Source organism: Hyla sarda, unplaced genomic scaffold (genome assembly GCF_029499605.1).
Source record: "Hyla sarda isolate aHylSar1 unplaced genomic scaffold, aHylSar1.hap1 scaffold_1382, whole genome shotgun sequence".
NCBI classification, from domain to species: Eukaryota; Metazoa; Chordata; class Amphibia; order Anura; family Hylidae; genus Hyla; species Hyla sarda.
The window spans coordinates 41,681-66,611 of NW_026608011.1; the positions used below are offsets into that span (position 1 = coordinate 41,681).

Here is a 24,931-nt window from a genome sequence, read left to right on the forward strand (position 1 = left end):
ACATGCCTGCACCCCATTGGACTTACCTGTGTGGGTTAAATCCGGGTTATTTGACAACCTATGGCGGTGATGGTTCTGCTCAGGCAGAGCAGTGCTGATGCTCCTCATAAAGCTGTCGCTGCTGTGAAGGTTCTAGGTGACATCACAATCCCTATGGTTACATACACGACAAAGCTGGGTTGTTGTTGTTTACACTCTGCAAGGCCTGTGGAAGTGAGTGACATCATAGCACTGTAGTTCTGAGGGTTCTAGATGGATGCAACAATCTCCTGTTGCTTCTATGAAGGCCATAATAGACGACATCACCAAACAGCTCCATAGTCACATACACAGCAAAGGAGAGATGTTGTTTACACCTAGTGATGTCAGTGGTATTGAGTGACATCACAGCACAGTGCTAAGGCTCCTGGGCCTGGACACAGCAGCGGCTGCAATATCTCAACGGAGAATACGTTTATATATATGTGTGTGTGTGCGCGTATATATATATATATATATATATATATATATATATATATATATATTTCTCCGCCGAAATCACTTTTAAACCCATTTCCACCTTTTTTTCCCTTCTCTTCCTCTTACTTTTTTTTCACGTTTTTTTACGTTTTTCTCCTTTTCGCCTCTTTTCTGGGCGTATTATTCTTCTTTTTCTTCTTTTTTTTCGTCTAATGCATACCCCATCAGTGCAGCAATGCTTATTCAATACCGCCAGCAGATGGAGACACTGGGGGATAATTTTCTAAGGATTTATACTGATTTTTCCTGTCTGAATTTGTCGCACAGAAAGTTGCAGGCCAAATATGTGTGACATTTCTGCGACTTTAGCTTCTAGAGCATTTTTACAACATTATACATAGGTGCTGAATACATAAAAAGCGACTGTTCAGCGACAGACAAGTCGCATCGGCTGAAAGTAGGCCAGAATGTCAGTCCATGTTGGAGCAGGTTTAGATACAGTCTAAAGCATAGATCTCAAAGTCTGTGCACAGAATTTAGCAAGGGCCTCGCACCTTCTGATGCATCAGGTAGGTGCACTATAGCATAGCCTAACCCTCTGTACTTTGGTCTATATTGATGCGGGACATAGACAGCCAGCTGATGACCAATCCATTAGTGCAATGGATGGCTGGAAGCATTTGTCTTTGCCTTTGCAATACCACAGAAGCAATGCATGGTCAATGTACAGCAATGACACACCTGTGTGAACAGCCAGGAGACCCCCCCATGTTATGTTACATAGTTACATAGTTAGTACGGTCGAAAAAAGACATATGTCCATCAAGTTCAACCAGGGAATTAAGGGGTAGGGGTGTGGCGCGATATTGGGGAAGGGATGAGATTTTATATTTCTTCATAAGCATTAATCTTATTTTGTCAATTAGGAACATTCAGCACCCACCCGCTATCAAGGCAGCTGCCTATCATGTCATGCCCTACCTGCACAGGTGTGCTGGCTACTCAAATGATCCAATTAAGGAGGCCATTTAGTCAGCAGCAGCAGAAGTCCTGTGCCTGGACGCTCCAACAGCGGCCAGACACAAGCAGAAGCAGCAGAAGCAGCAGCAGCACCACCTTTTGTTTTTTGGCTGCAGCAGCAGCAGCAGCAAGGCCCACAGGGCTGGCTAGCTGGCTAGCCAGCAAGCAGGTAGCAATGAAAGTAGGAATCTTTCTTTTTAACCCTGTAAGGGGGTGGTGCACTGTACCCGAAGATACTGCCATATCGGGTCAATGCATAGGGCGACGGAAGCAAGCTTCGAAATCGGCCCCCGTTCTCAAAAATCCATTTAATATATGGTCCCCAGATAGGGGACGTATCAGATATTAAACTGATAAGAACAGATACTACACTTGATCTTAGCCAAAAGGCCGAGAAGCGATAACCGTGAAAGGGGCGGGCCCAACAAGGTCCCCTTCATGGGCACTATCACTGCTTGCTGTCAGGGAGGCTGCCAGACAATTTTCCATGCACACTCTGGGCTGGGGGGCAGTCAACCACCAGTACACACAGCAGAACCTAAACCCATACCATTATTGCTAAGCAGCAAGACAGGGGCCCATTGCACTCCCACGGGGCCTTTTTAAATGCAATCCATAACCCGGATTTGCCAGGAACCCTTCTTACTCCTCCTACTTGCATGTGACACTGGGCTTAGGATCTGCATAGGAAACACACACACAAGCACACACCTACCTTTGTTGCCTGCAGATGCCTCCTTGGCTGTCCCCAAACGGTATCAAACCAACACCCACGGGAAGCTGTAAGCATAGAGGACATGCCTGCACCCCATTGGACTTACCTGTGTGGGTTAAATCCGGGTTATTTGACAACCTATGGCGGTGATGGTTCTGCTCAGGCAGAGCAGTGCTGATGCTCCTCATAAAGCTGTCGCTGCTGTGAAGGTTCTAGGTGACATCACAATCCCTATGGTTACATACACGACAAAGCTGGGTTGTTGTTGTTTACACTCTGCAAGGCCTGTGGAAGTGAGTGACATCATAGCACTGTAGTTCTGAGGGTTCTAGATGGATGCAACAATCTCCTGTTGCTTCTATGAAGGCCATAATAGACGACATCACCAAACAGCTCCATAGTCACATACACAGCAAAGGAGAGATGTTGTTTACACCTAGTGATGTCAGTGGTATTGAGTGACATCACAGCACAGTGCTAAGGCTCCTGGGCCTGGACACAGCAGCGGCTGCAATATCTCAACGGAGAATACGTTTATATATATGTGTGTGTGTGCGCGTATATATATATATATATATATATATATATATATATATATATATATTTCTCCGCCGAAATCACTTTTAAACCCATTTCCACCTTTTTTTCCCTTCTCTTCCTCTTACTTTTTTTTCACGTTTTTTTACGTTTTTCTCCTTTTCGCCTCTTTTCTGGGCGTATTATTCTTCTTTTTCTTCTTTTTTTTCGTCTAATGCATACCCCATCAGTGCAGCAATGCTTATTCAATACCGCCAGCTGATGGAGACACTGGGGGATAATTTTCTAAGGATTTATACTGATTTTTCCTGTCTGAATTTGTCGCACAGAAAGTTGCAGGCCAAATATGTGTGACATTTCTGCGACTTTAGCTTCTAGAGCATTTTTACAACATTATACATAGGTGCTGAATACATAAAAAGCGACTGTTCAGCGACAGACAAGTCGCATCGGCTGAAAGTAGGCCAGAATGTCAGTCCATGTTGGAGCAGGTTTAGATACAGTCTAAAGCATAGATCTCAAAGTCTGTGCACAGAATTTAGCAAGGGCCTCGCACCTTCTGATGCATCAGGTAGGTGCACTATAGCATAGCCTAACCCTCTGTACTTTGGTCTATATTGATGCGGGACATAGACAGCCAGCTGATGACCAATCCATTAGTGCAATGGATGGCTGGAAGCATTTGTCTTTGCCTTTGCAATACCACAGAAGCAATGCATGGTCAATGTACAGCAATGACACACCTGTGTGAACAGCCAGGAGACCCCCCCATGTTATGTTACATAGTTACATAGTTAGTACGGTCGAAAAAAGACATATGTCCATCAAGTTCAACCAGGGAATTAAGGGGTAGGGGTGTGGCGCGATATTGGGGAAGGGATGAGATTTTATATTTCTTCATAAGCATTAATCTTATTTTGTCAATTAGGAACATTCAGCACCCACCCGCTATCAAGGCAGCTGCCTATCATGTCATGCCCTACCTGCACAGGTGTGCTGGCTACTCAAATGATCCAATTAAGGAGGCCATTTAGTCAGCAGCAGCAGAAGTCCTGTGCCTGGACGCTCCAACAGCGGCCAGACACAAGCAGAAGCAGCAGAAGCAGCAGCAGCACCACCTTTTGTTTTTTGGCTGCAGCAGCAGCAGCAGCAGCAGCAAGGCCCACAGGGCTGGCTAGCTGGCTAGCCAGCAAGCAGGTAGCAATGAAAGTAGGAATCTTTCTTTTTAACCCTGTAAGGGGGTGGTGCACTGTACCCGAAGATACTGCCATATCGGGTCAATGCATAGGGCGACGGAAGCAAGCTTCGAAATCGGCCCCCGTTCTCAAAAATCCATTTAATATATGGTCCCCAGATAGGGGACGTATCAGATATTAAACTGATAAGAACAGATACTACACTTGATCTTAGCCAAAAGGCCGAGAAGCGATAACCGTGAAAGGGGCGGGCCCAACAAGGTCCCCTTCATGGGCACTATCACTGCTTGCTGTCAGGGAGGCTGCCAGACAATTTTCCATGCACACTCTGGGCTGGGGGGCAGTCAACCACCAGTACACACAGCAGAACCTAAACCCATACCATTATTGCTAAGCAGCAAGACAGGGGCCCATTGCACTCCCACGGGGCCTTTTTAAATGCAATCCATAACCCGGATTTGCCAGGAACCCTTCTTACTCCTCCTACTTGCATGTGACACTGGGCTTAGGATCTGCATAGGAAACACACACACAAGCACACACCTACCTTTGTTGCCTGCAGATGCCTCCTTGGCTGTCCCCAAACGGTATCAAACCAACACCCACGGGAAGCTGTAAGCATAGAGGACATGCCTGCACCCCATTGGACTTACCTGTGTGGGTTAAATCCGGGTTATTTGACAACCTATGGCGGTGATGGTTCTGCTCAGGCAGAGCAGTGCTGATGCTCCTCATAAAGCTGTCGCTGCTGTGAAGGTTCTAGGTGACATCACAATCCCTATGGTTACATACACGACAAAGCTGGGTTGTTGTTGTTTACACTCTGCAAGGCCTGTGGAAGTGAGTGACATCATAGCACTGTAGTTCTGAGGGTTCTAGATGGATGCAACAATCTCCTGTTGCTTCTATGAAGGCCATAATAGACGACATCACCAAACAGCTCCATAGTCACATACACAGCAAAGGAGAGATGTTGTTTACACCTAGTGATGTCAGTGGTATTGAGTGACATCACAGCACAGTGCTAAGGCTCCTGGGCCTGGACACAGCAGCGGCTGCAATATCTCAACGGAGAATACGTTTATATATATGTGTGTGTGTGCGCGTATATATATATATATATATATATATATATATATATATATATATATTTCTCCGCCGAAATCACTTTTAAACCCATTTCCACCTTTTTTTCCCTTCTCTTCCTCTTACTTTTTTTTCACGTTTTTTTACGTTTTTCTCCTTTTCGCCTCTTTTCTGGGCGTATTATTCTTCTTTTTCTTCTTTTTTTTCGTCTAATGCATACCCCATCAGTGCAGCAATGCTTATTCAATACCGCCAGCAGATGGAGACACTGGGGGATAATTTTCTAAGGATTTATACTGATTTTTCCTGTCTGAATTTGTCGCACAGAAAGTTGCAGGCCAAATATGTGTGACATTTCTGCGACTTTAGCTTCTAGAGCATTTTTACAACATTATACATAGGTGCTGAATACATAAAAAGCGACTGTTCAGCGACAGACAAGTCGCATCGGCTGAAAGTAGGCCAGAATGTCAGTCCATGTTGGAGCAGGTTTAGATACAGTCTAAAGCATAGATCTCAAAGTCTGTGCACAGAATTTAGCAAGGGCCTCGCACCTTCTGATGCATCAGGTAGGTGCACTATAGCATAGCCTAACCCTCTGTACTTTGGTCTATATTGATGCGGGACATAGACAGCCAGCTGATGACCAATCCATTAGTGCAATGGATGGCTGGAAGCATTTGTCTTTGCCTTTGCAATACCACAGAAGCAATGCATGGTCAATGTACAGCAATGACACACCTGTGTGAACAGCCAGGAGACCCCCCCATGTTATGTTACATAGTTACATAGTTAGTACGGTCGAAAAAAGACATATGTCCATCAAGTTCAACCAGGGAATTAAGGGGTAGGGGTGTGGCGCGATATTGGGGAAGGGATGAGATTTTATATTTCTTCATAAGCATTAATCTTATTTTGTCAATTAGGAACATTCAGCACCCACCCGCTATCAAGGCAGCTGCCTATCATGTCATGCCCTACCTGCACAGGTGTGCTGGCTACTCAAATGATCCAATTAAGGAGGCCATTTAGTCAGCAGCAGCAGAAGTCCTGTGCCTGGACGCTCCAACAGCGGCCAGACACAAGCAGAAGCAGCAGAAGCAGCAGCAGCACCACCTTTTGTTTTTTGGCTGCAGCAGCAGCAGCAGCAGCAGCAAGGCCCACAGGGCTGGCTAGCTGGCTAGCCAGCAAGCAGGTAGCAATGAAAGTAGGAATCTTTCTTTTTAACCCTGTAAGGGGGTGGTGCACTGTACCCGAAGATACTGCCATATCGGGTCAATGCATAGGGCGACGGAAGCAAGCTTCGAAATCGGCCCCCGTTCTCAAAAATCCATTTAATATATGGTCCCCAGATAGGGGACGTATCAGATATTAAACTGATAAGAACAGATACTACACTTGATCTTAGCCAAAAGGCCGAGAAGCGATAACCGTGAAAGGGGCGGGCCCAACAAGGTCCCCTTCATGGGCACTATCACTGCTTGCTGTCAGGGAGGCTGCCAGACAATTTTCCATGCACACTCTGGGCTGGGGGGCAGTCAACCACCAGTACACACAGCAGAACCTAAACCCATACCATTATTGCTAAGCAGCAAGACAGGGGCCCATTGCACTCCCACGGGGCCTTTTTAAATGCAATCCATAACCCGGATTTGCCAGGAACCCTTCTTACTCCTCCTACTTGCATGTGACACTGGGCTTAGGATCTGCATAGGAAACACACACACAAGCACACACCTACCTTTGTTGCCTGCAGATGCCTCCTTGGCTGTCCCCAAACGGTATCAAACCAACACCCACGGGAAGCTGTAAGCATAGAGGACATGCCTGCACCCCATTGGACTTACCTGTGTGGGTTAAATCCGGGTTATTTGACAACCTATGGCGGTGATGGTTCTGCTCAGGCAGAGCAGTGCTGATGCTCCTCATAAAGCTGTCGCTGCTGTGAAGGTTCTAGGTGACATCACAATCCCTATGGTTACATACACGACAAAGCTGGGTTGTTGTTGTTTACACTCTGCAAGGCCTGTGGAAGTGAGTGACATCATAGCACTGTAGTTCTGAGGGTTCTAGATGGATGCAACAATCTCCTGTTGCTTCTATGAAGGCCATAATAGACGACATCACCAAACAGCTCCATAGTCACATACACAGCAAAGGAGAGATGTTGTTTACACCTAGTGATGTCAGTGGTATTGAGTGACATCACAGCACAGTGCTAAGGCTCCTGGGCCTGGACACAGCAGCGGCTGCAATATCTCAACGGAGAATACGTTTATATATATGTGTGTGTGTGCGCGTATATATATATATATATATATATATATATATATATATATATATATTTCTCCGCCGAAATCACTTTTAAACCCATTTCCACCTTTTTTTCCCTTCTCTTCCTCTTACTTTTTTTTCACGTTTTTTTACGTTTTTCTCCTTTTCGCCTCTTTTCTGGGCGTATTATTCTTCTTTTTCTTCTTTTTTTTCGTCTAATGCATACCCCATCAGTGCAGCAATGCTTATTCAATACCGCCAGCAGATGGAGACACTGGGGGATAATTTTCTAAGGATTTATACTGATTTTTCCTGTCTGAATTTGTCGCACAGAAAGTTGCAGGCCAAATATGTGTGACATTTCTGCGACTTTAGCTTCTAGAGCATTTTTACAACATTATACATAGGTGCTGAATACATAAAAAGCGACTGTTCAGCGACAGACAAGTCGCATCGGCTGAAAGTAGGCCAGAATGTCAGTCCATGTTGGAGCAGGTTTAGATACAGTCTAAAGCATAGATCTCAAAGTCTGTGCACAGAATTTAGCAAGGGCCTCGCACCTTCTGATGCATCAGGTAGGTGCACTATAGCATAGCCTAACCCTCTGTACTTTGGTCTATATTGATGCGGGACATAGACAGCCAGCTGATGACCAATCCATTAGTGCAATGGATGGCTGGAAGCATTTGTCTTTGCCTTTGCAATACCACAGAAGCAATGCATGGTCAATGTACAGCAATGACACACCTGTGTGAACAGCCAGGAGACCCCCCCATGTTATGTTACATAGTTACATAGTTAGTACGGTCGAAAAAAGACATATGTCCATCAAGTTCAACCAGGGAATTAAGGGGTAGGGGTGTGGCGCGATATTGGGGAAGGGATGAGATTTTATATTTCTTCATAAGCATTAATCTTATTTTGTCAATTAGGAACATTCAGCACCCACCCGCTATCAAGGCAGCTGCCTATCATGTCATGCCCTACCTGCACAGGTGTGCTGGCTACTCAAATGATCCAATTAAGGAGGCCATTTAGTCAGCAGCAGCAGAAGTCCTGTGCCTGGACGCTCCAACAGCGGCCAGACACAAGCAGAAGCAGCAGAAGCAGCAGCAGCACCACCTTTTGTTTTTTGGCTGCAGCAGCAGCAGCAGCAAGGCCCACAGGGCTGGCTAGCTGGCTAGCCAGCAAGCAGGTAGCAATGAAAGTAGGAATCTTTCTTTTTAACCCTGTAAGGGGGTGGTGCACTGTACCCGAAGATACTGCCATATCGGGTCAATGCATAGGGCGACGGAAGCAAGCTTCGAAATCGGCCCCCGTTCTCAAAAATCCATTTAATATATGGTCCCCAGATAGGGGACGTATCAGATATTAAACTGATAAGAACAGATACTACACTTGATCTTAGCCAAAAGGCCGAGAAGCGATAACCGTGAAAGGGGCGGGCCCAACAAGGTCCCCTTCATGGGCACTATCACTGCTTGCTGTCAGGGAGGCTGCCAGACAATTTTCCATGCACACTCTGGGCTGGGGGGCAGTCAACCACCAGTACACACAGCAGAACCTAAACCCATACCATTATTGCTAAGCAGCAAGACAGGGGCCCATTGCACTCCCACGGGGCCTTTTTAAATGCAATCCATAACCCGGATTTGCCAGGAACCCTTCTTACTCCTCCTACTTGCATGTGACACTGGGCTTAGGATCTGCATAGGAAACACACACACAAGCACACACCTACCTTTGTTGCCTGCAGATGCCTCCTTGGCTGTCCCCAAACGGTATCAAACCAACACCCACGGGAAGCTGTAAGCATAGAGGACATGCCTGCACCCCATTGGACTTACCTGTGTGGGTTAAATCCGGGTTATTTGACAACCTATGGCGGTGATGGTTCTGCTCAGGCAGAGCAGTGCTGATGCTCCTCATAAAGCTGTCGCTGCTGTGAAGGTTCTAGGTGACATCACAATCCCTATGGTTACATACACGACAAAGCTGGGTTGTTGTTGTTTACACTCTGCAAGGCCTGTGGAAGTGAGTGACATCATAGCACTGTAGTTCTGAGGGTTCTAGATGGATGCAACAATCTCCTGTTGCTTCTATGAAGGCCATAATAGACGACATCACCAAACAGCTCCATAGTCACATACACAGCAAAGGAGAGATGTTGTTTACACCTAGTGATGTCAGTGGTATTGAGTGACATCACAGCACAGTGCTAAGGCTCCTGGGCCTGGACACAGCAGCGGCTGCAATATCTCAACGGAGAATACGTTTATATATATGTGTGTGTGTGCGCGTATATATATATATATATATATATATATATATATATATATATTTCTCCGCCGAAATCACTTTTAAACCCATTTCCACCTTTTTTTCCCTTCTCTTCCTCTTACTTTTTTTTCACTTTTTTTACGTTTTTCTCCTTTTCGCCTCTTTTCTGGGCGTATTATTCTTCTTTTTCTTCTTTTTTTTCGTCTAATGCATACCCCATCAGTGCAGCAATGCTTATTCAATACCGCCAGCAGATGGAGACACTGGGGGATAATTTTCTAAGGATTTATACTGATTTTTCCTGTCTGAATTTGTCGCACAGAAAGTTGCAGGCCAAATATGTGTGACATTTCTGCGACTTTAGCTTCTAGAGCATTTTTACAACATTATACATAGGTGCTGAATACATAAAAAGCGACTGTTCAGCGACAGACAAGTCGCATCGGCTGAAAGTAGGCCAGAATGTCAGTCCATGTTGGAGCAGGTTTAGATACAGTCTAAAGCATAGATCTCAAAGTCTGTGCACAGAATTTAGCAAGGGCCTCGCACCTTCTGATGCATCAGGTAGGTGCACTATAGCATAGCCTAACCCTCTGTACTTTGGTCTATATTGATGCGGGACATAGACAGCCAGCTGATGACCAATCCATTAGTGCAATGGATGGCTGGAAGCATTTGTCTTTGCCTTTGCAATACCACAGAAGCAATGCATGGTCAATGTACAGCAATGACACACCTGTGTGAACAGCCAGGAGACCCCCCCATGTTATGTTACATAGTTACATAGTTAGTACGGTCGAAAAAAGACATATGTCCATCAAGTTCAACCAGGGAATTAAGGGGTAGGGGTGTGGCGCGATATTGGGGAAGGGATGAGATTTTATATTTCTTCATAAGCATTAATCTTATTTTGTCAATTAGGAACATTCAGCACCCACCCGCTATCAAGGCAGCTGCCTATCATGTCATGCCCTACCTGCACAGGTGTGCTGGCTACTCAAATGATCCAATTAAGGAGGCCATTTAGTCAGCAGCAGCAGAAGTCCTGTGCCTGGACGCTCCAACAGCGGCCAGACACAAGCAGAAGCAGCAGAAGCAGCAGCAGCACCACCTTTTGTTTTTTGGCTGCAGCAGCAGCAGCAGCAGCAGCAGCAAGGCCCACAGGGCTGGCTAGCTGGCTAGCCAGCAAGCAGGTAGCAATGAAAGTAGGAATCTTTCTTTTTAACCCTGTAAGGGGGTGGTGCACTGTACCCGAAGATACTGCCATATCGGGTCAATGCATAGGGCGACGGAAGCAAGCTTCGAAATCGGCCCCCGTTCTCAAAAATCCATTTAATATATGGTCCCCAGATAGGGGACGTATCAGATATTAAACTGATAAGAACAGATACTACACTTGATCTTAGCCAAAAGGCCGAGAAGCGATAACCGTGAAAGGGGCGGGCCCAACAAGGTCCCCTTCATGGGCACTATCACTGCTTGCTGTCAGGGAGGCTGCCAGACAATTTTCCATGCACACTCTGGGCTGGGGGGCAGTCAACCACCAGTACACACAGCAGAACCTAAACCCATACCATTATTGCTAAGCAGCAAGACAGGGGCCCATTGCACTCCCACGGGGCCTTTTTAAATGCAATCCATAACCCGGATTTGCCAGGAACCCTTCTTACTCCTCCTACTTGCATGTGACACTGGGCTTAGGATCTGCATAGGAAACACACACACAAGCACACACCTACCTTTGTTGCCTGCAGATGCCTCCTTGGCTGTCCCCAAACGGTATCAAACCAACACCCACGGGAAGCTGTAAGCATAGAGGACATGCCTGCACCCCATTGGACTTACCTGTGTGGGTTAAATCCGGGTTATTTGACAACCTATGGCGGTGATGGTTCTGCTCAGGCAGAGCAGTGCTGATGCTCCTCATAAAGCTGTCGCTGCTGTGAAGGTTCTAGGTGACATCACAATCCCTATGGTTACATACACGACAAAGCTGGGTTGTTGTTGTTTACACTCTGCAAGGCCTGTGGAAGTGAGTGACATCATAGCACTGTAGTTCTGAGGGTTCTAGATGGATGCAACAATCTCCTGTTGCTTCTATGAAGGCCATAATAGACGACATCACCAAACAGCTCCATAGTCACATACACAGCAAAGGAGAGATGTTGTTTACACCTAGTGATGTCAGTGGTATTGAGTGACATCACAGCACAGTGCTAAGGCTCCTGGGCCTGGACACAGCAGCGGCTGCAATATCTCAACGGAGAATACGTTTATATATATGTGTGTGTGTGCGCGTATATATATATATATATATATATATATATATATATTTCTCCGCCGAAATCACTTTTAAACCCATTTCCACCTTTTTTTCCCTTCTCTTCCTCTTACTTTTTTTTCACGTTTTTTTACGTTTTTCTCCTTTTCGCCTCTTTTCTGGGCGTATTTATTCTTCTTTTTCTTCTTTTTTTTCGTCTAATGCATACCCCATCAGTGCAGCAATGCTTATTCAATACCGCCAGCAGATGGAGACACTGGGGGATAATTTTCTAAGGATTTATACTGATTTTTCCTGTCTGAATTTGTCGCACAGAAAGTTGCAGGCCAAATATGTGTGACATTTCTGCGACTTTAGCTTCTAGAGCATTTTTACAACATTATACATAGGTGCTGAATACATAAAAAGCGACTGTTCAGCGACAGACAAGTCGCATCGGCTGAAAGTAGGCCAGAATGTCAGTCCATGTTGGAGCAGGTTTAGATACAGTCTAAAGCATAGATCTCAAAGTCTGTGCACAGAATTTAGCAAGGGCCTCGCACCTTCTGATGCATCAGGTAGGTGCACTATAGCATAGCCTAACCCTCTGTACTTTGGTCTATATTGATGCGGGACATAGACAGCCAGCTGATGACCAATCCATTAGTGCAATGGATGGCTGGAAGCATTTGTCTTTGCCTTTGCAATACCACAGAAGCAATGCATGGTCAATGTACAGCAATGACACACCTGTGTGAACAGCCAGGAGACCCCCCCATGTTATGTTACATAGTTACATAGTTAGTACGGTCGAAAAAAGACATATGTCCATCAAGTTCAACCAGGGAATTAAGGGGTAGGGGTGTGGCGCGATATTGGGGAAGGGATGAGATTTTATATTTCTTCATAAGCATTAATCTTATTTTGTCAATTAGGAACATTCAGCACCCACCCGCTATCAAGGCAGCTGCCTATCATGTCATGCCCTACCTGCACAGGTGTGCTGGCTACTCAAATGATCCAATTAAGGAGGCCATTTAGTCAGCAGCAGCAGAAGTCCTGTGCCTGGACGCTCCAACAGCGGCCAGACACAAGCAGAAGCAGCAGAAGCAGCAGCAGCACCACCTTTTGTTTTTTGGCTGCAGCAGCAGCAGCAGCAGCAGCAGCAAGGCCCACAGGGCTGGCTAGCTGGCTAGCCAGCAAGCAGGTAGCAATGAAAGTAGGAATCTTTCTTTTTAACCCTGTAAGGGGGTGGTGCACTGTACCCGAAGATACTGCCATATCGGGTCAATGCATAGGGCGACGGAAGCAAGCTTCGAAATCGGCCCCCGTTCTCAAAAATCCATTTAATATATGGTCCCCAGATAGGGGACGTATCAGATATTAAACTGATAAGAACAGATACTACACTTGATCTTAGCCAAAAGGCCGAGAAGCGATAACCGTGAAAGGGGCGGGCCCAACAAGGTCCCCTTCATGGGCACTATCACTGCTTGCTGTCAGGGAGGCTGCCAGACAATTTTCCATGCACACTCTGGGCTGGGGGGCAGTCAACCACCAGTACACACAGCAGAACCTAAACCCATACCATTATTGCTAAGCAGCAAGACAGGGGCCCATTGCACTCCCACGGGGCCTTTTTAAATGCAATCCATAACCCGGATTTGCCAGGAACCCTTCTTACTCCTCCTACTTGCATGTGACACTGGGCTTAGGATCTGCATAGGAAACACACACACAAGCACACACCTACCTTTGTTGCCTGCAGATGCCTCCTTGGCTGTCCCCAAACGGTATCAAACCAACACCCACGGGAAGCTGTAAGCATAGAGGACATGCCTGCACCCCATTGGACTTACCTGTGTGGGTTAAATCCGGGTTATTTGACAACCTATGGCGGTGATGGTTCTGCTCAGGCAGAGCAGTGCTGATGCTCCTCATAAAGCTGTCGCTGCTGTGAAGGTTCTAGGTGACATCACAATCCCTATGGTTACATACACGACAAAGCTGGGTTGTTGTTGTTTACACTCTGCAAGGCCTGTGGAAGTGAGTGACATCATAGCACTGTAGTTCTGAGGGTTCTAGATGGATGCAACAATCTCCTGTTGCTTCTATGAAGGCCATAATAGACGACATCACCAAACAGCTCCATAGTCACATACACAGCAAAGGAGAGATGTTGTTTACACCTAGTGATGTCAGTGGTATTGAGTGACATCACAGCACAGTGCTAAGGCTCCTGGGCCTGGACACAGCAGCGGCTGCAATATCTCAACGGAGAATACGTTTATATATATGTGTGTGTGTGCGCGTATATATATATATATATATATATATATATATATATATATATATATTTCTCCGCCGAAATCACTTTTAAACCCATTTCCACCTTTTTTTCCCTTCTCTTCCTCTTACTTTTTTTTCACGTTTTTTTACGTTTTTCTCCTTTTCGCCTCTTTTCTGGGCGTATTATTCTTCTTTTTCTTCTTTTTTTTCGTCTAATGCATACCCCATCAGTGCAGCAATGCTTATTCAATACCGCCAGCAGATGGAGACACTGGGGGATAATTTTCTAAGGATTTATACTGATTTTTCCTGTCTGAATTTGTCGCACAGAAAGTTGCAGGCCAAATATGTGTGACATTTCTGCGACTTTAGCTTCTAGAGCATTTTTACAACATTATACATAGGTGCTGAATACATAAAAAGCGACTGTTCAGCGACAGACAAGTCGCATCGGCTGAAAGTAGGCCAGAATGTCAGTCCATGTTGGAGCAGGTTTAGATACAGTCTAAAGCATAGATCTCAAAGTCTGTGCACAGAATTTAGCAAGGGCCTCGCACCTTCTGATGCATCAGGTAGGTGCACTATAGCATAGCCTAACCCTCTGTACTTTGGTCTATATTGATGCGGGACATAGACAGCCAGCTGATGACCAATCCATTAGTGCAATGGATGGCTGGAAGCATTTGTCTTTGCCTTTGCAATACCACAGAAGCAATGCATGGTCAATGTACAGCAATGACACACCTGTGTGAACAGCCAGGAGACCCCCCCATGTTATGTTACATAGTTACATAGTTAGTACGGTCGAAAAAAGACATATGTCCATCAAGTTCAACCAGGGAATTAAGGGGTAGGGGTGTGGCGCGATATTGGGGAAGGGATGAGATTTTATATTTCTTCATAAGCATTAATCTTATTTTGTCAATTAGGAACATTCAGCACCCACCCGCTATCAAGGCAGCTGCCTATCATGTCATGCCCTACCTGCACAGGTGTGCTGGCTACTCAAATGATCCAATTAAGGAGGCCATTTAGTCAGCAGCAGCAGAAGTCCTGTGCCTGGACGCTCCAACAGCGGCCAGACACAAGCAGAAGCAGCAGAAGCAGCAGCAGCACCACCTTTTGTTTTTTGGCTGCAGCAGCAGCAGCAGCAGCAGCAGCAAGGCCCACAGGGCTGGCTAGCTGGCTAGCCAGCAAGCAGGTAGCAATGAAAGTAGGAATCTTTCTTTTTAACCCTGTAAGGGGGTGGTGCACTGTACCCGAAGATACTGCCATATCGGGTCAATGCATAGGGCGACGGAAGCAAGCTTCGAAATCGGCCCCCGTTCTCAAAAATCCATTTAATATATGGTCCCCAGATAGGGGACGTATCAGATATTAAACTGATAAGAACAGATACTACACTTGATCTTAGCCAAAAGGCCGAGAAGCGATAACCGTGAAAGGGGCGGGCCCAACAAGGTCCCCTTCATGGGCACTATCACTGCTTGCTGTCAGGGAGGCTGCCAGACAATTTTCCATGCACACTCTGGGCTGGGGGGCAGTCAACCACCAGTACACACAGCAGAACCTAAACCCATACCATTATTGCTAAGCAGCAAGACAGGGGCCCATTGCACTCCCACGGGGCCTTTTTAAATGCAATCCATAACCCGGATTTGCCAGGAACCCTTCTTACTCCTCCTACTTGCATGTGACACTGGGCTTAGGATCTGCATAGGAAACACACACACAAGCACACACCTACCTTTGTTGCCTGCAGATGCCTCCTTGGCTGTCCCCAAACGGTATCAAACCAACACCCACGGGAAGCTGTAAGCATAGAGGACATGCCTGCACCCCATTGGACTTACCTGTGTGGGTTAAATCCGGGTTATTTGACAACCTATGGCGGTGATGGTTCTGCTCAGGCAGAGCAGTGCTGATGCTCCTCATAAAGCTGTCGCTGCTGTGAAGGTTCTAGGTGACATCACAATCCCTATGGTTACATACACGACAAAGCTGGGTTGTTGTTGTTTACACTCTGCAAGGCCTGTGGAAGTGAGTGACATCATAGCACTGTAGTTCTGAGGGTTCTAGATGGATGCAACAATCTCCTGTTGCTTCTATGAAGGCCATAATAGACGACATCACCAAACAGCTCCATAGTCACATACACAGCAAAGGAGAGATGTTGTTTACACCTAGTGATGTCAGTGGTATTGAGTGACATCACAGCACAGTGCTAAGGCTCCTGGGCCTGGACACAGCAGCGGCTGCAATATCTCAACGGAGAATACGTTTATATATATGTGTGTGTGTGCGCGTATATATATATATATATATATATATATATATATATATATATATATTTCTCCGCCGAAATCACTTTTAAACCCATTTCCACCTTTTTTTCCCTTCTCTTCCTCTTACTTTTTTTTCACGTTTTTTTACGTTTTTCTCCTTTTCGCCTCTTTTCTGGGCGTATTATTCTTCTTTTTCTTCTTTTTTTTCGTCTAATGCATACCCCATCAGTGCAGCAATGCTTATTCAATACCGCCAGCAGATGGAGACACTGGGGGATAATTTTCTAAGGATTTATACTGATTTTTCCTGTCTGAATTTGTCGCACAGAAAGTTGCAGGCCAAATATGTGTGACATTTCTGCGACTTTAGCTTCTAGAGCATTTTTACAACATTATACATAGGTGCTGAATACATAAAAAGCGACTGTTCAGCGACAGACAAGTCGCATCGGCTGAAAGTAGGCCAGAATGTCAGTCCATGTTGGAGCAGGTTTAGATACAGTCTAAAGCATAGATCTCAAAGTCTGTGCACAGAATTTAGCAAGGGCCTCGCACCTTCTGATGCATCAGGTAGGTGCACTATAGCATAGCCTAACCCTCTGTACTTTGGTCTATATTGATGCGGGACATAGACAGCCAGCTGATGACCAATCCATTAGTGCAATGGATGGCTGGAAGCATTTGTCTTTGCCTTTGCAATACCACAGAAGCAATGCATGGTCAATGTACAGCAATGACACACCTGTGTGAACAGCCAGGAGACCCCCCCATGTTATGTTACATAGTTACATAGTTAGTACGGTCGAAAAAAGACATATGTCCATCAAGTTCAACCAGGGAATTAAGGGGTAGGGGTGTGGCGCGATATTGGGGAAGGGATGAGATTTTATATTTCTTCATAAGCATTAATCTTATTTTGTCAATTAGGAACATTCAGCACCCACCCGCTATCAAGGCAGCTGCCTATCATGTCATGCCCTACCTGCACAGGTGTGCTGGCTACTCAAATGATCCAATTAAGGAGGCCATTTAGTCAGCAGCAGCAGAAGTCCTGTGCCTGGACGCTCCAACAGCGGCCAGACACAAGCAGAAGCAGCAGAAGCAGCAGCAGCACCACCTTTTGTTTTTTGGCTGCAGCAGCAGCAGCAGCAGCAGCAAGGCCCACAGGGCTGGCTAGCTGGCTAGCCAGCAAGCAGGTAGCAATGAAAGTAGGAATCTTTCTTTTTAACCCTGTAAGGGGGTGGTGCACTGTACCCGAAGATACTGCCATATCGGGTCAATGCATAGGGCGACGGAAGCAAGCTTCGAAATCGGCCCCCGTTCTCAAAAATCCATTTAATATATGGTCCCCAGATAGGGGACGTATCAGATATTAAACTGATAAGAACAGATACTACACTTGATCTTAGCCAAAAGGCCGAGAAGCGATAACCGTGAAAGGGGCGGGCCCAACAAGGTCCCCTTCATGGGCACTATCACTGCTTGCTGTCAGGGAGGCTGCCAGACAATTTTCCATGCACACTCTGGGCTGGGGGGCAGTCAACCACCAGTACACACAGCAGAACCTAAACCCATACCATTATTGCTAAGCAGCAAGACAGGGGCCCATTGCACTCCCACGGGGCCTTTTTAAATGCAATCCATAACCCGGATTTGCCAGGAACCCTTCTTACTCCTCCTACTTGCATGTGACACTGGGCTTAGGATCTGCATAGGAAACACACACACAAGCACACACCTACCTTTGTTGCCTGCAGATGCCTCCTTGGCTGTCCCCAAACGGTATCAAACCAACACCCACGGGAAGCTGTAAGCATAGAGGACATGCCTGCACCCCATTGGACTTACCTGTGTGGGTTAAATCCGGGTTATTTGACAACCTATGGCGGTGATGGTTCTGCTCAGGCAGAGCAGTGCTGATGCTCCTCATAAAGCTGTCGCTGCTGTGAAGGTTCTAGGTGACATCACAATCCCTATGGTTACATACACGACAAAGCTGGGTTGTTGTTGTTTACACTCTGCAAGGCCTGTGGAAGTGAGTGACATCATAGCACTGTAGTTCTGAGGGTTCTAGATGGATGCAACAATCTCCTGTTGCTTCTATGAAGGCCATAATAGACGACATCACCAAACAGCTCCATAGTCACATACACAGCAAAGGAGAGATGTTGTTTACACCTAGTGATGTCAGTGGTATTGAGTGACATCACAGCACAGTGCTAAGGCTCCTGGGCCTGGACACAGCAGCGGCTGCAATATCTCAACGGAGAATACGTTTATATATATGTGTGTGTGTGCGCGTATATATATATATATATATATATATATATATATATATATATATTTCTCCGCCGAAATCACTTTTAAACCCATTTCCACCTTTTTTTCCCTTCTCTTCCTCTTACTTTTTTTTCACGTTTTTTTACGTTTTTCTCCTTTTCGCCTCTTTTCTGGGCGTATTATTCTTCTTTTTCTTCTTTTTTTTCGTCTAATGCATACCCCATCAGTGCAGCAATGCTTATTCAATACCGCCAGCAGATGGAGACACTGGGGGATAATTTTCTAAGGATTTATACTGATTTTTCCTGTCTGAATTTGTCGCACAGAAAGTTGCAGGCCAAATATGTGTGACATTTCTGCGACTTTAGCTTCTAGAGCATTTTTACAACATTATACATAGGTGCTGAATACATAAAAAGCGACTGTTCAGCGACAGACAAGTCGCATCGGCTGAAAGTAGGCCAGAATGTCAGTCCATGTTGGAGCAGGTTTAGATACAGTCTAAAGCATAGATCTCAAAGTCTGTGCACAGAATTTAGCAAGGGCCTCGCACCTTCTGATGCATCAGGTAGGTGCACTATAGCATTGCCTAACCCTCTGTACTTTGGTCTATATTGATGCGGGACATAGACAGCCAGCTGATGACCAATCCATTAGTGCAATGGATGGCTGGAAGCATTTGTCTTTGCCTTTGCAATACCACAGAAGCAATGCATGGTCAATGTACAGCAATGACACACCTGTGTGAACAGCCAGGAGACCCCCCCATGTTATGTTACATAGTTACATAGTTAGTACGGTCGAAAAAAGACATATGTCCATCAAGTTCAACCAGGGAATTAAGGGGTAGGGGTGTGGCGCGATATTGGGGAAGGGATGAGATTTTATATTTCTTCATAAGCATTAATCTTATTTTGTCAATTAGGAACATTCAGCACCCACCCGCTATCAAGGCAGCTGCCTATCATGTCATGCCCTACCTGCACAGGTGTGCTGGCTACTCAAATGATCCAATTAAGGAGGCCATTTAGTCAGCAGCAGCAGAAGTCCTGTGCCTGGACGCTCCAACAGCGGCCAGACACAAGCAGAAGCAGCAGAAGCAGCAGCAGCACCACCTTTTGTTTTTTGGCTGCAGCAGCAGCAGCAGCAGCAGCAGCAAGGCCCACAGGGCTGGCTAGCTGGCTAGCCAGCAAGCAGGTAGCAATGAAAGTAGGAATCTTTCTTTTTAACCCTGTAAGGGGGTGGTGCACTGTACCCGAAGATACTGCCATATCGGGTCAATGCATAGGGCGACGGAAGCAAGCTTCGAAATCGGCCCCCGTTCTCAAAAATCCATTTAATATATGGTCCCCAGATAGGGGACGTATCAGATATTAAACTGATAAGAACAGATACTACACTTGATCTTAGCCAAAAGGCCGAGAAGCGATAACCGTGAAAGGGGCGGGCCCAACAAGGTCCCCTTCATGGGCACTATCACTGCTTGCTGTCAGGGAGGCTGCCAGACAATTTTCCATGCACACTCTGGGCTGGGGGGCAGTCAACCACCAGTACACACAGCAGAACCTAAACCCATACCATTATTGCTAAGCAGCAAGACAGGGGCCCATTGCACTCCCACGGGGCCTTTTTAAATGCAATCCATAACCCGGATTTGCCAGGAACCCTTCTTACTCCTCCTACTTGCATGTGACACTGGGCTTAGGATCTGCATAGGAAACACACACACAAGCACACACCTACCTTTGTTGCCTGCAGATGCCTCCTTGGCTGTCCCCAAACGGTATCAAACCAACACCCACGGGAAGCTGTAAGCATAGAGGACATGCCTGCACCCCATTGGACTTACCTGTGTGGGTTAAATCCGGGTTATTTGACAACCTATGGCGGTGATGGTTCTGCTCAGGCAGAGCAGTGCTGATGCTCCTCATAAAGCTGTCGCTGCTGTGAAGGTTCTAGGTGACATCACAATCCCTATGGTTACATACACGACAAAGCTGGGTTGTTGTTGTTTACACTCTGCAAGGCCTGTGGAAGTGAGTGACATCATAGCACTGTAGTTCTGAGGGTTCTAGATGGATGCAACAATCTCCTGTTGCTTCTATGAAGGCCATAATAGACGACATCACCAAACAGCTCCATAGTCACATACACAGCAAAGGAGAGATGTTGTTTACACCTAGTGATGTCAGTGGTATTGAGTGACATCACAGCACAGTGCTAAGGCTCCTGGGCCTGGACACAGCAGCGGCTGCAATATCTCAACGGAGAATACGTTTATATATATGTGTGTGTGTGCGCGTATATATATATATATATATATATATATATATATATATATATATTTCTCCGCCGAAATCACTTTTAAACCCATTTCCACCTTTTTTTCCCTTCTCTTCCTCTTACTTTTTTTTCACGTTTTTTTACGTTTTTCTCCTTTTCGCCTCTTTTCTGGGCGTATTATTCTTCTTTTTCTTCTTTTTTTTCGTCTAATGCATACCCCATCAGTGCAGCAATGCTTATTCAATACCGCCAGCAGATGGAGACACTGGGGGATAATTTTCTAAGGATTTATACTGATTTTTCCTGTCTGAATTTGTCGCACAGAAAGTTGCAGGCCAAATATGTGTGACATTTCTGCGACTTTAGCTTCTAGAGCATTTTTACAACATTATACATAGGTGCTGAATACATAAAAAGCGACTGTTCAGCGACAGACAAGTCGCATCGGCTGAAAGTAGGCCAGAATGTCAGTCCATGTTGGAGCAGGTTTAGATACAGTCTAAAGCATAGATCTCAAAGTCTGTGCACAGAATTTAGCAAGGGCCTCGCACCTTCTGATGCATCAGGTAGGTGCACTATAGCATAGCCTAACCCTCTGTACTTTGGTCTATATTGATGCGGGACATAGACAGCCAGCTGATGACCAATCCATTAGTGCAATGGATGGCTGGAAGCATTTGTCTTTGCCTTTGCAATACCACAGAAGCAATGCATGGTCAATGTACAGCAATGACACACCTGTGTGAACAGCCAGGAGACCCCCCCATGTTATGTTACATAGTTACATAGTTAGTACGGTCGAAAAAAGACATATGTCCATCAAGTTCAACCAGGGAATTAAGGGGTAGGGGTGTGGCGCGATATTGGGGAAGGGATGAGATTTTATATTTCTTCATAAGCATTAATCTTATTTTGTCAATTAGGAACATTCAGCACCCACCCGCTATCAAGGCAGCTGCCTATCATGTCATGCCCTACCTGCACAGGTGTGCTGGCTACTCAAATGATCCAATTAAGGAGGCCATTTAGTCAGCAGCAGCAGAAGTCCTGTGCCTGGACGCTCCAACAGCGGCCAGACACAAGCAGAAGCAGCAGAAGCAGCAGCAGCACCACCTTTTGTTTTTTGGCTGCAGCAGCAGCAGCAGCAGCAGCAAGGCCCACAGGGCTGGCTAGCTGGCTAGCCAGCAAGCAGGTAGCAATGAAAGTAGGAATCTTTCTTTTTAACCCTGTAAGGGGGTGGTGCACTGTACCCGAAGATACTGCCATATCGGGTCAATGCATAGGGCGACGGAAGCAAGCTTCGAAATCGGCCCCCGTTCTCAAAAATCCATTTAATATATGGTCCCCAGATAGGGGACGTATCAGATATTAAACTGATAAGAACAGATACTACACTTGATCTTAGCCAAAAGGCCGAGAAGCGATAACCGTGAAAGGGGCGGGCCCAACAAGGTCCCCTTCATGGGCACTATCACTGCTTGCTGTCAGGGAGGCTGCCAGACAATTTTCCATGCACACTCTGGGCTGGGGGGCAGTCAACCACCAGTACACACAGCAGAACCTAAACCCATACCATTATTGCTAAGCAGCAAGACAGGGGCCCATTGCACTCCCACGGGGCCTTTTTAAATGCAATCCATAACCCGGATTTGCCAGGAACCCTTCTTACTCCTCCTACTTGCATGTGACACTGGGCTTAGGATCTGCATAGGAAACACACACACAAGCACACACCTACCTTTGTTGCCTGCAGATGCCTCCTTGGCTGTCCCCAAACGGTATCAAACCAACACCCACGGGAAGCTGTAAGCATAGAGGACATGCCTGCACCCCATTGGACTTACCTGTGTGGGTTAAATCCGGGTTATTTGACAACCTATGGCGGTGATGGTTCTGCTCAGGCAGAGCAGTGCTGATGCTCCTCATAAAGCTGTCGCTGCTGTGAAGGTTCTAGGTGACATCACAATCCCTATGGTTACATACACGACAAAGCTGGGTTGTTGTTGTTTACACTCTGCAAGGCCTGTGGAAGTGAGTGACATCATAGCACTGTAGTTCTGAGGGTTCTAGATGGATGCAACAATCTCCTGTTGCTTCTATGAAGGCCATAATAGACGACATCACCAAACAGCTCCATAGTCACATACACAGCAAAGGAGAGATGTTGTTTACACCTAGTGATGTCAGTGGTATTGAGTGACATCACAGCACAGTGCTAAGGCTCCTGGGCCTGGACACAGCAGCGGCTGCAATATCTCAACGGAGAATACGTTTATATATATGTGTGTGTGTGCGCGTATATATATATATATATATATATATATATATATATATATATATATTTCTCCGCCGAAATCACTTTTAAACCCATTTCCACCTTTTTTTCCCTTCTCTTCCTCTTACTTTTTTTTCACGTTTTTTTACGTTTTTCTCCTTTTCGCCTCTTTTCTGGGCGTATTATTCTTCTTTTTCTTCTTTTTTTTCGTCTAATGCATACCCCATCAGTGCAGCAATGCTTATTCAATACCGCCAGCAGATGGAGACACTGGGGGATAATTTTCTAAGGATTTATACTGATTTTTCCTGTCTGAATTTGTCGCACAGAAAGTTGCAGGCCAAATATGTGTGACATTTCTGCGACTTTAGCTTCTAGAGCATTTTTACAACATTATACATAGGTGCTGAATACATAAAAAGCGACTGTTCAGCGACAGACAAGTCGCATCGGCTGAAAGTAGGCCAGAATGTCAGTCCATGTTGGAGCAGGTTTAGATACAGTCTAAAGCATAGATCTCAAAGTCTGTGCACAGAATTTAGCAAGGGCCTCGCACCTTCTGATGCATCAGGTAGGTGCACTATAGCATAGCCTAACCCTCTGTACTTTGGTCTATATTGATGCGGGACATAGACAGCCAGCTGATGACCAATCCATTAGTGCAATGGATGGCTGGAAGCATTTGTCTTTGCCTTTGCAATACCACAGAAGCAATGCATGGTCAATGTACAGCAATGACACACCTGTGTGAACAGCCAGGAGACCCCCCCATGTTATGTTACATAGTTACATAGTTAGTACGGTCGAAAAAAGACATATGTCCATCAAGTTCAACCAGGGAATTAAGGGGTAGGGGTGTGGCGCGATATTGGGGAAGGGATGAGATTTTATATTTCTTCATAAGCATTAATCTTATTTTGTCAATTAGGAACATTCAGCACCCACCCGCTATCAAGGCAGCTGCCTATCATGTCATGCCCTACCTGCACAGGTGTGCTGGCTACTCAAATGATCCAATTAAGGAGGCCATTTAGTCAGCAGCAGCAGAAGTCCTGTGCCTGGACGCTCCAACAGCGGCCAGACACAAGCAGAAGCAGCAGAAGCAGCAGCAGCACCACCTTTTGTTTTTTGGCTGCAGCAGCAGCAGCAGCAGCAGCAGCAAGGCCCACAGGGCTGGCTAGCTGGCTAGCCAGCAAGCAGGTAGCAATGAAAGTAGGAATCTTTCTTTTTAACCCTGTAAGGGGGTGGTGCACTGTACCCGAAGATACTGCCATATCGGGTCAATGCATAGGGCGACGGAAGCAAGCTTCGAAATCGGCCCCCGTTCTCAAAAATCCATTTAATATATGGTCCCCAGATAGGGGACGTATCAGATATTAAACTGATAAGAACAGATACTACACTTGATCTTAGCCAAAAGGCCGAGAAGCGATAACCGTGAAAGGGGCGGGCCCAACAAGGTCCCCTTCATGGGCACTATCACTGCTTGCTGTCAGGGAGGCTGCCAGACAATTTTCCATGCACACTCTGGGCTGGGGGGCAGTCAACCACCAGTACACACAGCAGAACCTAAACCCATACCATTATTGCTAAGCAGCAAGACAGGGGCCCATTGCACTCCCACGGGGCCTTTTTAAATGCAATCCATAACCCGGATTTGCCAGGAACCCTTCTTACTCCTCCTACTTGCAT

General features: G+C 46.1%; 11 non-coding genes across 11 annotated transcripts; all 11 read right to left on the bottom strand.

Annotated features, from left to right (window-relative positions):
- Positions 1 to 1,690: 1,690 nt before the first annotated feature.
- On the bottom strand, positions 1,691 to 1,881 carry LOC130306562 (U2 spliceosomal RNA). Its single transcript, XR_008855899.1, has one exon. It is a non-coding gene; the product is annotated as a U2 spliceosomal RNA (small nuclear RNA).
- Positions 1,882 to 3,970: 2,089 nt separating this feature from the next.
- Positions 3,971 to 4,161, bottom strand: LOC130306563 (U2 spliceosomal RNA). Its single transcript, XR_008855900.1, has one exon. It is a non-coding gene; the product is annotated as a U2 spliceosomal RNA (small nuclear RNA).
- Positions 4,162 to 6,250: 2,089 nt separating this feature from the next.
- Positions 6,251 to 6,441, bottom strand: LOC130306565 (U2 spliceosomal RNA). Its single transcript, XR_008855901.1, has one exon. It is a non-coding gene; the product is annotated as a U2 spliceosomal RNA (small nuclear RNA).
- Positions 6,442 to 8,524: 2,083 nt separating this feature from the next.
- LOC130306566 (U2 spliceosomal RNA) lies at positions 8,525 to 8,715 on the bottom strand. The gene has a single exon (XR_008855902.1). It is a non-coding gene; the product is annotated as a U2 spliceosomal RNA (small nuclear RNA).
- A 2,087-nt stretch (positions 8,716 to 10,802) lies between these two features.
- Positions 10,803 to 10,993, bottom strand: LOC130306567 (U2 spliceosomal RNA). The gene has a single exon (XR_008855903.1). It is a non-coding gene; the product is annotated as a U2 spliceosomal RNA (small nuclear RNA).
- Positions 10,994 to 13,076: 2,083 nt separating this feature from the next.
- LOC130306568 (U2 spliceosomal RNA) lies at positions 13,077 to 13,267 on the bottom strand. Its single transcript, XR_008855904.1, has one exon. It is a non-coding gene; the product is annotated as a U2 spliceosomal RNA (small nuclear RNA).
- Positions 13,268 to 15,359: 2,092 nt separating this feature from the next.
- Positions 15,360 to 15,550, bottom strand: LOC130306569 (U2 spliceosomal RNA). Its single transcript, XR_008855905.1, has one exon. It is a non-coding gene; the product is annotated as a U2 spliceosomal RNA (small nuclear RNA).
- Positions 15,551 to 17,639: 2,089 nt separating this feature from the next.
- LOC130306570 (U2 spliceosomal RNA) lies at positions 17,640 to 17,830 on the bottom strand. The gene has a single exon (XR_008855906.1). It is a non-coding gene; the product is annotated as a U2 spliceosomal RNA (small nuclear RNA).
- Positions 17,831 to 19,920: 2,090 nt separating this feature from the next.
- Positions 19,921 to 20,111, bottom strand: LOC130306571 (U2 spliceosomal RNA). Its single transcript, XR_008855907.1, has one exon. It is a non-coding gene; the product is annotated as a U2 spliceosomal RNA (small nuclear RNA).
- A 2,087-nt stretch (positions 20,112 to 22,198) lies between these two features.
- LOC130306572 (U2 spliceosomal RNA) lies at positions 22,199 to 22,389 on the bottom strand. Its single transcript, XR_008855908.1, has one exon. It is a non-coding gene; the product is annotated as a U2 spliceosomal RNA (small nuclear RNA).
- Positions 22,390 to 24,481: 2,092 nt separating this feature from the next.
- On the bottom strand, positions 24,482 to 24,672 carry LOC130306574 (U2 spliceosomal RNA). Its single transcript, XR_008855910.1, has one exon. It is a non-coding gene; the product is annotated as a U2 spliceosomal RNA (small nuclear RNA).
- Positions 24,673 to 24,931: the final 259 nt, after the last annotated feature.